Here is a 12,081-nt window from a genome sequence, read left to right as displayed (position 1 = left end):
TACTGGCACATAATACTAAAAACACCACATATAGCACATATTAGCACTCGAGGCTATAACTTTGTGGGCCCTTGGGCCCTAACTCTGCGGACCCTCTGGTCCTGGCTCTGTGGACCTTCTGATCCTATCTTTGATATACATACAGCATAAATCACATAGATATAATGCGGTGCCACACATCACATAGATAGCATATAATAACTCTGTCATATAACTCTGTTACCACTCTAGGTAAAGTATAGTGAGAAGACTCACCTGGCAAGCAGAAAGCAGATATCCTCATACTTGAATCTCGAACTAGCCACCGCCTAACACATAAGGCAAGTACTCTCATGAATATAACTCTCGAGACTAGACTCAACCCTTTATTGGCACCCTCTTAAGGGTATAAGACCATTTTACCCCTCTCTTGGCCTAAAGGCCACATTGCTGACCAAGCCCTAAAAGTCAACAAAAGTCAACAGTCAAACTTTGACCCAACCCGTCAAGTGCACTTGGGAGACTCGACGAGTATAGACGTGTCCACTAACTCTTTTAGTCCCGTTTGGCACGTCGAGTCCCTTCCCTGGCTCGACGAGTCACACCTGGCATGAATCGCGGGGCCACCTCGACTCAACTCGCCAAGTATCAAGAACAACTCGGCGAGTTCCGCCTTGAACTCCAGTCCTCTAATCCCCTTCTGACTCACTGCGTTATTCCCCCAACTCGTTGGGTCTCAACTGATCACGGAACTCGGGTAAACTCGATCCAACTCGTCGAGTCCTCCTATGGACTCGACAAGTCTTCTCCATGACCACACTCATTCGACCTTCTGAGGTCAGATCTACTTCACCAACTTGTAGATCTATCCTTCTAGCACCCACAAATGACGTAAAGGTCCAAACTTTACGTCCATGCATCATGATTAGAGCCATAAATGAAGAAATAGCCATCTAAATGGAAACCTAGGCTAACACTCTCTATGTGACTGCATAAAGCTGAACATAAGGGACTCTCTGGACCTCCCATGGTCCAGATCTAAGGCTTATTCCACAATGGGACCTCAAACATTCCATAAACCTCTAAAGAGAATGGTTAAGAAACCCTAGATTCACGAAATCAACATCAAACAGGAGAAATGGTCCAATTTGTTACCTCAAAGTGAAACTCCAGGGTTCATAATCTCAGCTCATCAACCCCCCCTCTGGTCCCTCTTGCTAGATTCTCATCTTCTCTCTAGAATGACACCAAAAATGCTCATGATGGCTCTTCTTTACTCTCTAAGCTCTCAAGGATGATTTTGGGTTTCTCCAGGGTAAGGATAGCCGCAAAATGAGGCTATCGGTGCCCTTAAATAAGCTCCGAAACCCAGGAAATTAGGGTTTCATTAAACAGCGTAGACTCGTCGAGTCCACCCATGGACTCACCGAGTCCAATCGTGAACCCGGATGAAAATCCGCGACCCTACTCGGCGAGTCTAAGCACCAACTCGCCGAGTTCCTCCACAAACTCCAAAATAAAAGAATAAATATTATACCTGGGAATCCGGATGTTACAATTCTCCCCCAATAGAATCAGAATTCTCCCTCGAAGTCTCACTCTGTAAACAACTCTGGATGCTGCCCACGCATCTCACGCTCCGGCTCCCAGGTCAGCTCTGACCCTTTCCGATGATGTCACTGAACCTGCACCAGATGCACTTCCTTGTTCCTCATAACCTTGATCTTCCGATCCTTAATCGCCACCGGTCTCTCCACATAGTTCAGGCTCACATCCACCTGCATATCCTATAATGGCACCACTGCCGACTCGTTGGCTATACACATTCTCAACTGCGACACGTGGAAGGTGTCATGAATCTGACCTAACGCTACAGGTAGCTCCAAATGGTAGGCTACCCCTCCTACTCTCGCAATCAACATGAAAGGACCAATATATCAGGGCCCTAGCTTGCCTCTCTTCCTAAATTGGATCACTCCTTTCCAAGGAGAGACCTTCAGGAGCACGAAGTTACCGACCTGAATTTCGGGCTCGGACCGACGCCTGTCCGCATAACTCTTCTGGCGACTCTGAGCGGTCAACAACCTCTATCTGTCCAGCTGTAAATACTCTGTCGTCTGAAGCACGATCTTTGTACTACCCATCACACGTTGCCCTACCTCTCCCTAGGAAATGGGGGTCCGACACCTCCTCCCATACAACAGCTCAAAGGGTGGCATATCGAGGCTCGAATGATGGCTGTTGTTGTAGGAAAACTCTGCCAAGGGCAATTTCGTGACTCAACTCCCTCCGAAATCTAATACACATGCCCGAAGTATGACCTCGAGCGTCTGAATCGTTCGCTCGCTCTGAAGTGTCCTCAGACATCACCATGGTAAACTCTATCTCATCTCTCATATCCCTCTCCGATACTGAGCACCAGGTCAGCTTTTTGGCTCCACAGATGAACCTCCAAAGGTTACACATAACATGACCCAAAATATCTCACTAACTTCCTCCCTATGACCACTATCCCGGCCCAGTGACACGCACGTCACGAAATTCTCTTTTCCTCATACGAAAAATACAATCCAATCGAAGATCGACCCAACTCTGACCTCTAGAGTTTGCTACGCATATCTCCTGCGCATCTCGCTGACTCTCCCGACAGAGACGGAGACCCCAATCTCGCCCCCGGTTTAATCACCAGGCTCCAAAAACTCAATACTAGGGCTACTCAAGCCTAAAACTCTTCTGCATTATACACTGATCGGAGAACACTCCATAATCATACTCTCTTGCCGTCTAGTGAGTACTATGGCTTCCTGCAACATCATGACAGCCTCTGACTAGTGAGTACTATGACTCCCCGTAGCACCACAACGCCAACTGACTAGTTAGTACTACGGCTCCTCGTAGTACCAAGACTCCCTCTCTCTGACTTGTGAGTACTACAGCTCCCCGTAGCATCACAACACCCTCTGACTGGTGAATACTACGGCTCCCCGTAGTATCACGACTCTCTCTCTCTCTCTGACTTGTGAGTACTACAGCTCCCCGTAGCATCACAACACCCTCTGACTAGTGAATACTATGGCTTCCCGTAGCTTCACCCTATACTCTCATTCTCATTACAACGCCACACTACGTTCACTAACTCATGCACCGTAGACTATCATAGATAGTTACACACACTTGCCACAAATATGCATCACAGACTCTGGCGGCAACCGCTATAACACAGTACCTACCTCTGCGGAGATCCACTTCCTTAAATAATCCCTCTTGATGTCAATACTCGAAGGGCTCCCATTTGAAACGTAGATACATGATACATCACTAGTCGTCTCGAACTCAAGACTCTAAATAATCATGAAATCGGGACGTTATACGCGGAAACCACGGAACACCATTACAGAGCATCATAATGGCCTACCTCTACCACTGATTCTCCTACTCCCAGAACCATACATATACAACAATACATTTCCTATGAACCCCATAATAATTCTTCATTTTACTCAATGCGCAACTTCAGTGTATCCAAACACTCACTTGGAATACAAAGAAAGCGCTAACGCTTCAGAACACACTGATGATCCTTCGAAATCCTTTCCTCTACTGCTCAAAATCCATGTAAGAATACACATGCCGTCTTGGGAGTTGGATGCTCGATGATCTTCTATCCACCCCAAAAAGAGGCATATACAATCCATACTTCGACCCAGAAGTTCTCAACAGCCCATACCGTCATTACGAGCCTTCCACTTGAACGACCCTAACCACCACCAGATTCCTGACCATTGACCACCTGCCGTGGAGACACCCATCCCTCTCTCAGACATATACCACATGCATTATCTCACTCTGCACCTTTCCTTGATCACCAATGACCCTGGTCTCATGAATTCGAGTCGTAGGTTTTCTGTATCCAACCCCTAACCGCTCTTGCACAAATCTCTGGTTCCCTCAGTAAAATACCCGGTTCTCCCCCACTTAGGGTTCAAACCATCACCAACTGACATATCAATAATCCACCCCACAGACGGTTTCCGCCAGAACATCGCACCTACGCTTGGAAGGTGCCACTCAACGCCCAAGGACCTCCCTACGAAGAGATCAAGAACCCTCAATTACCCTAAATCTCCGTTGAAATCCTCAGGAACTCCTCATTACGACTGCCTCTAGCCATTCGAAGTCTCATACCATCCCAATACCGAACACCTCAACTGTCCAGTACTATCACTGACTCTTAGACTGAAACAATAAATCATCCTACTCCCTATCCTCGACTTCTCAACCTCCGTTCCAGCACATGAATCATCACAAGAATAGGAACTCCACTACCATACTCAATACTCATCATAGACAGAAGAGCTGCCGCTCTGATATACTCGACTGGATTACCCATTGATACCGCTACCACACGCCCTACTATACTCAATTAGGGTGTAATGTGATCCTTGACCATTTCAGTCCCCACTGACTACCTGTTCATGGTAGATCATTTCCTCGCGGCAGACATGCTGCCTGATACTCTGGTGGAAAAAAAATCATCATCAATGTCGACCCGTAGGGTTTTACTCCTAAACCCAAAACTGAAATCTCATGCGTCTCCTACTTCCCACGGGAAACATAAACAACTCCCATCTGGTCACAAAAGGTGACATCTCCTCCATCGGCTGATGTCTCACTTAGACCGCATTCCCCCATAAATGCCTTCTCTGCTAATTCCTGAGTCTTATGACTACATCTTACACCTTACCAAAATACTCTGAAATATTCTCGACCTCCCTCTCAAGGGATGCCTCTTCGAACTCAAACATGACGCTCAGGCCTAAAACCCCATCGCGCCCAAATTCCACAATCAATCCTGTCCGGACAACCGGGGAATCACAATCATCATTTGCTAAGAACCATGGTACTCAACCCATGACATCCCTTCTCAATCTGCTACAATATATGGTACTCGAACCATAACATCACTCCTCAATCTGCTTCGATGTATGGTACACGAACCATAACATCACTCCTCAATATGCTCCGATGCATGGTATAAGAATCATAACATCACTTTTCAATCTGCTCCGATGTATGGTACACGAACCATAACATCACTCCCTAATCTGCTACAATGCATGGTACACGAACCATAACATCACTCCTCAATCTGCTACTTAGAACCTTCAGAATACCCCCTGTATCGAGTATGGGTCCTCTGCTTTCGGTAGTACGGGCCCATACTACTTGCCACATCTACCCATAATTTCCACACGAACCATTCTAGAGCTGCTAAGTGGCTGCTCAACCTTCTTGTCCACTAATTCCACCACGCGTGCGCGCTCCTTAGCGAAATGCTCTACTCCGTCAACGTACTCATCTGACTAAGGTTACTCCCTAGGCTTTTGCTTGGTCCTCCCACTTCTCTGCCATCAGTTGTTGAAAGCTCCTAATGATGCCAACCATCTACCTCCTGAATATCGTCATATTCACTTGGTAGCTGGGTCCCATCATCGAGAGTTCCACAAAGCACGAAGCAAGCAGCATTCGGGCATCGAAGAATACATAGGACTCACTCTAAGTGATAACTCCACTTGCTCTGCTCATCCTCGAAAGTACCACCGAACCCTGCAAATCTACCCCTCGCGGATTCTAACTATTCTTTTGCTAAGCACCACGGTACTCATCTAGGCATCTCCCTTAGATTACTCCTCTACTCAAATCCCCTAAAAGGATTCCAACTGAATATTCTCACTCATCACATACTAAAAAGCACATCACATATAACAACAACTCCTAGGCTAAGGCATCACAAATCAGGCCACTCTAGTCCTAAGATATGAAGTACCTAGCCTGTCTCTGGAATGCATAATATCTCATAAAGTGCATCATAAATTTCTCATAACACAAAAGTAAGGGTATTTTCAGAAATCACCGTTCGGGCTCTAGCTGATTGTACGCACTACTCTTTCTCGCTTTCTCTTTGAACTCTTATTCGCTTTAGAAAATCATTTCTTTGAAAACTTTTCTTACTTCCTCAGTTTGAGTCCAGATTTACGCGAAGGTGCATCCGAATCCCTCAAACCAAGGCTCTGATACCAACTTGTAACACCAAAATTTTCAAAACAAATTTTTCATTTAAAATCGTTTATCTCTTTAACACTTTTCACAAAAATCTCCTTTGTTTAAATTGCAATACATGACTCTTTTGTTCAATTAATTAATAAACCAGGATCCTAAAAACAAACGCTTCCTCTGGTGTGTATAATTGAGCCGGTGCCATCCCGTGACCCTGTGATAACCGAAACACATAACACAAAACACTGTAAGCACGAAGCTTAGTGAGTTCCCCAAAATACAACTCTAACACATATTAGCCACTCGAGGCTATAACTCTGTTGACCCTCCGGTCAGCGTGTCTCAGTGGGACCCTCCAGTCCCAACTCTCTGTGGGCCCTCTAGCCCTAACTTTATGGACCCAAGGGTCCTAACTCTGAATCATGCATATGACATATCACAATAAATCTCAACATATAAATAGCATACAAAAATACTGGAACATAATACTAAAAACACCACATATAGCACACATTACCCACTCGAGGCTATAACTCTGTGGGCCCTTGGGCCCTAACTCTGCGGACCCTCTGGTCCTGGCTTTGTGGACCTTCTGATCCTATCTCTGATATACATACAACATAAATCACATAGATATAATGCGGTGCCACACATCACATAGATAGCATATAATAACTCTGTCATATAACTCTGTTACCACTCTAGGTAAAGTATAGTGAGAAGACTCACCTGGCAAGCAGAAAGCAGATATCCTCATACTTGAATCTCAAACTAGCCACCGCCTAACACATAAGGCAAATACTCTCATGAATATAACTCTCGAGACTAGACTCAACCCTTTATTGGCACCCTCTTAAGGGTATAAGACCATTTTACCCCTCTCTTGGCCCAAAGGCCACATTGCTGACAAAGCCCTAAAAGTCAACAAAAGTCAACAGTCAAACTTTGACCCGACTCGTCAAGTGCACTTGGGAGACTCGGCGAGTATACACGTGTCCACTAACTCTTTTAGTCCCGTTTGGCACGTCGAGTCCCTTCCCTGGCTCGACGAGTCACACCTGGCATGAATCGCGGGGCCACCTCGACTCAACTCGCCAAGTATCAAGAACAACTCGGCGAGTTCCGCCTTGAACTCCAGTCCTCTAATCCCCTTCTGACTCACAGCGTTATTCCCCCAACTCGTTGGGTCTCAACTGATCACGGAACTTGGGTAAACTCGATCCGACTCGTTGAGTCCTCCTATGGACTCGACGAGTCTTCTCCATGACCACACTCATTCGACCTTCTGAGGTCAGATCTACTTCACCAACTTGTAGATCTATCCTTCTAGCACCCACAAATGACGTAAAGGTCCAAACTTTACGTCCATGCATCATGATTAGAGCCATAAATGAAGAAATAGCCATCTAAATGGAAACCTAGGCTCAAACTCTCTATGTGACTGCATAAAGCTGAACATAAGGGACTCTCTGGACCTCCCATGGTCCAGATCTAAGGATTATTCCACAATGGGACCTCAAAAATTCCATAAACCTCTAAAGAGAATGGTTAAGAAACCCTAGATTCACGAAATCAACATCAAACAGGAGAAATGGTCCAATTTGTTACCTCAAATTGAAACTCCAGGGTTCATAATCTCAGCTCATCAACCCCCCCTCTGGTCCCTCTTGCTAGATTCTCATCTTCTCTCTAGAATGACACCAAAAATGCTCATGATGGCTCTTCTTTACTCTCTAAGCTCTCAAGGATGATTTTGGGTTTCTCCAGGGTAAGGATAGCCGCAAAATGAGGCTATGGGTGCCCTTAAATAAGCTCCGAAACCCAGGAAATTAGGGTTTCATTAAACAGCGTAGACTCGTCGAGTCCACCCATGGACTCACCGAGTCCAATCGTGAACCCGGATGAAAATCCGCAACCCTACTCGGCGAGTCTAAGCACCATCGCTGAATTCCTCCACAAACTCCAAAATAAAAGAATAAATATTATACCTGGGAATCCGGATGTTACACTCGCTATAACCAAAATTGACTAGCTCACGAGCAAGCACAACCTTAGTGTATTCATACTCATTTTTCCTCCTGACCAAGTGAAGCTCCAGTGACTCATTCTTTGGTTTAGTGCACCTTCCTTGATGATGGGATCCAGTTTTTATATATGATCCAGAACATGTCTAAACTTATTTTTGTTGATCCTTTCAAATAGCTCAGAAACCATGTGATGTTTGTTAATATTATTGTTGGACAACTAATTATTTATGTTCTAAACATTTGTGCATTGAACATCAACACTTTCTAGCTTCTTTTCTAGCTCAAATAGTGGCATTATGCTCCGTTATAATTTCTCTAACTTCCTCAAAAAGTTATATCCTATTCTCTATACAATCATTCAGATCAACACCGAGCTTGATTTTCTTAGAAGGAGTAGGGGATGAAGGATCATCCGCGGAAGAACAACTTCCAGCTTCAGAATCATTGACTTCTCATGAAAAGGAAGCCTTTCTCTTTCTAAGATTGAGTTTTCGTCATCAGAATCTATATCGATGTGGGTTCCTTGAGGAATCTCCCCCTCAAAATATGAAACAGGCTACACAACTCTCAAAGGAACAATAGCTTCTCCAATAATCCCCAAGTCGATAAACCCTTCATAGTCATCAGTTTCAGATTGATCACCAGCGTCTAGGATAGGCTGATCATTTTTTGTTGCATCAATGTATGGGATGTTTTTCTTTTGTTCAGCTACAACGAGTGCCTTTCGATTATCAATCCTTACTGATTCAAACATTTTAGGCTTGGATGGAGTTGATGCAATCACCGCCATTTGCTGATCAATGCTTTCTTGACTATTCTCCTCCTTTTTGGCATCATCAGTTTGGGGAGGAGAGCCACGAGGTGGTAAAGGAGTGCAAGGAGTGGGATGAGAGGGTGGAGGAATAGGTGGATGTCGATTCGATGATGGAGGTGAAAGTGGAGGAGGATTATCACCTGTACAATCTGGTGGAGTGTCATCACCAACCATATCATCATCATCACCCAAGGTCATAATATGCTTCATATCAGCCATATCCTTTTCTACTTTAGTCAGTCATTCTCGAAGCGATTGAGTTATCCGCAGTCACAGAGAGAGTTGAGAGAGCACATTAGTTTGAAAGTTGGAGCTTGATTCCCCCTAATAAAATGAAGTAGTCTTAATAGGTGTTGGCATAGGAGGAAAAATTGCAATTTGATGAGACGGAGATGCTGATCTTGGAGAAATCACACCTTGAATAAGTTGATCAATAGTTTCCATTTGAGGTGGGGTTTATCTACACTATACAACATCATCTCCAGACGGAATGGATGAAGAAGTAGAGGATAATCGAATGTGCTAGTTCAATCTTGGAGGAGAATTCATTCCTTGAATAGTGGCTTCACATTTATCAGTGGTAGGTTCATCCTCTTCATCTTCAACATCCTTTACATTATCAACGTCTTCTTCAACATCAACACCTTATTCATCATCATCCTCTACTTCAGAGTTAGAGGATTATAATGTAGGGATTTGCAATCAATTTTTTCATCCTCTGAGTAATATGCAAATCATCATCCGAAGGAGCAGTGTTGATGATCTTTGAGGAAGGAGCAGGGATTAGAATCATGATCCCATGATTATCAATATAACCTTCATTAATAGCCAAAATCAGTCCAGGCCAATGGATAGGGAACATACGCTGGCTTCTTGTTCCCAATGATACAATTAATCAACTGATCAAGAAAGAGTTGAGTAAAATCTAGTCTTTCATTGCACATAATGGAATACCGCATTCATTGCTCAAAATGATTCAATTGATCCAATCTCCCAGTTTTGTGTCCAAGGCATTTACCAATTACTCCTATTAGGCATTTCAAGCTAACACCAAAACACTAACAAAGAGTATATTTGAGTGTATCATGAGAGGTGCCCTGAAGAGAAAAGTTATACCCTAATTTTTCACGAATAGACTTGCATTTTTCTTCCAAAGCAAATTCTGAATAGTTTTCTGATTTAGGAACATGAAGAGCAGTTCAAATAGATTCCATATCAATAGTAACCCTAGACTGACCATCTCCAATAGTTTCGTTAATAGTTTGAGAACTAGAATCAACAGAGCAAGAATAATAGAACTCAAATACTTCTTTGGGGTAGAATGCTATAGGAAGTTGCAGAAGGCATATCGAAGAGGGCAGATTTTAACATAGTTGAAGAGGTCTTCAATTCCTAAGTTCGCAAACTGTTTTGGGATGAAACCAGAGAATGCCACATTGTTTGCTTGAATGATAATTGGAGAATCAGGAGGATGAGGGCCTTTGACCACATTGGTATTAGGAGCAAACTTATACATAACCTTTGACATGATGAGAGCTTGAGGAAGACGATGGTTGGGATATTATTTTTCAAGAGAAATTCAACTGCTTGAATAAATTACGAAGTAACCTAGGAGAGGGAATTCTCCTATTTTATAAAAAGATCTTTTAACCATTGTGTAATCATTAGAAGAGAAAAGACTGCTATAAAAATCTTGTTATTCAAGATAACGATTCATGTTTTGATAGTCATCCAAAATTTATCATTGAGATAAAGAAGTTATATCATTGTGACATAGCATCAGCGGCAAGGCCATTAGCAGAAGCAATCAGCATGTCAGAGTTACAGGTCGTAATCTGGTGAGTTTGTGATGTCTCATAATAGTATAGGTTTAAATTACCATTCACTGACAAAGTATTGTGAGATTTCATCAGCATGTGGTTTCATATGCTGACTCATTAATCACCTTTATTAGAAGAAAATGGGCAAGTGTGGAATGATGTGTGTAATACATTCCGAAATGAAATTTACCCATCGACAAAGAGTGTCAAAGTTTTATTAGTGTATGGATAATACAGTGAATCATTACATTCTGAATAGAATAATTGTTGGGAAAGAATGGGTAGGTGAATGTAATATATCATGGGCAATAATATACCCATCAGTGAAATTTTTTCAAATTCTCATCATCGTCTGGCTTTATACGGTGAATCATAAAATTCTACAGAAGAATTTATTGAGAGAATAGATTGATCCATGTGATAAGCTGTGGTGTTTTATTTTAACCATCGACATATATTTTTCAAGCTCTCATCAGTGTATGGTACATTAAGTTGAATCGTAAAGCTTTAAAAAAGAATGTATGGGCAAGAAGGGGTTGGTCTGTGTGATAGTACAAAGACTAACCATCGGCATATAGTTTCAAAATTTATCAATGTGTGGTATATCATAATGATTCTTCAAGTTTTATTGAGAAGAAATTAAGGAGAGAATGGATTGCTTTAGTCACACTGAGGTGGAATCAGTGCGAATTATAAACGACGTTAACTCATCAACAAGAAACGGTTTAACTTTTGTATCATAGAGTTGAGTTGCAGTATAGAACTTTGAAGTTTACCATCAATTCATTTAATGTTATAAAAGACAGAATAATAAATAATACAAGAATAAAACAAAAGAATTATTCAAACAAGGAAATATTCTAAACTCAATATATGTGCAACTTTTTCAGAAACAAGATAAAGACTTGATTCATGTAACCTTTTGATTTAAAGGGTCAGAAGTGAACTTCCTTTTTTCGAGATATTTGTCTCTCAATCCTGACTATAAAAGAATAAGAAAATAAGATAAAAAATGTCAAACAATAACACAATTCATAGAAACCAAAGAGAAAAATGTCTTTAATCGTTGAAATATTGCAGATTGATTCCAAGCTTCATGTTCACCAAGAATAAGAGAAGAGCATGAACCAATATTTCAACCAACGAGTTAAAATGATCCAATATTTGTAAACTTTGAGTTATGAGAGTCACCAAGACAAAAAATCGAAGTTTCCACTCATTGTGATTCGTGATGGAACAGACAAGGACCACCGTCTTGTTGAATAGGTCTTTAGATTTAAGATGGGAAGTGATGTAGTAATGACAACGTCTACGGAAATTAGACATGCTATGTTAGCTAAAATCACCTAATCCCATTTCAAAAGAGATAGGTTGTTCAATAAGG

Source organism: Lactuca serriola, chromosome 9 (assembly GCF_051521515.1).
Source record: "Lactuca serriola cultivar US96UC23 chromosome 9, Lser_US96UC23_V15, whole genome shotgun sequence".
Classification (NCBI taxonomy): Eukaryota; Viridiplantae; Streptophyta; class Magnoliopsida; order Asterales; family Asteraceae; genus Lactuca; species Lactuca serriola.
The sequence above is the reverse complement of the archived record's forward strand: the minus strand, read 5'-3'. Positions refer to the sequence as shown.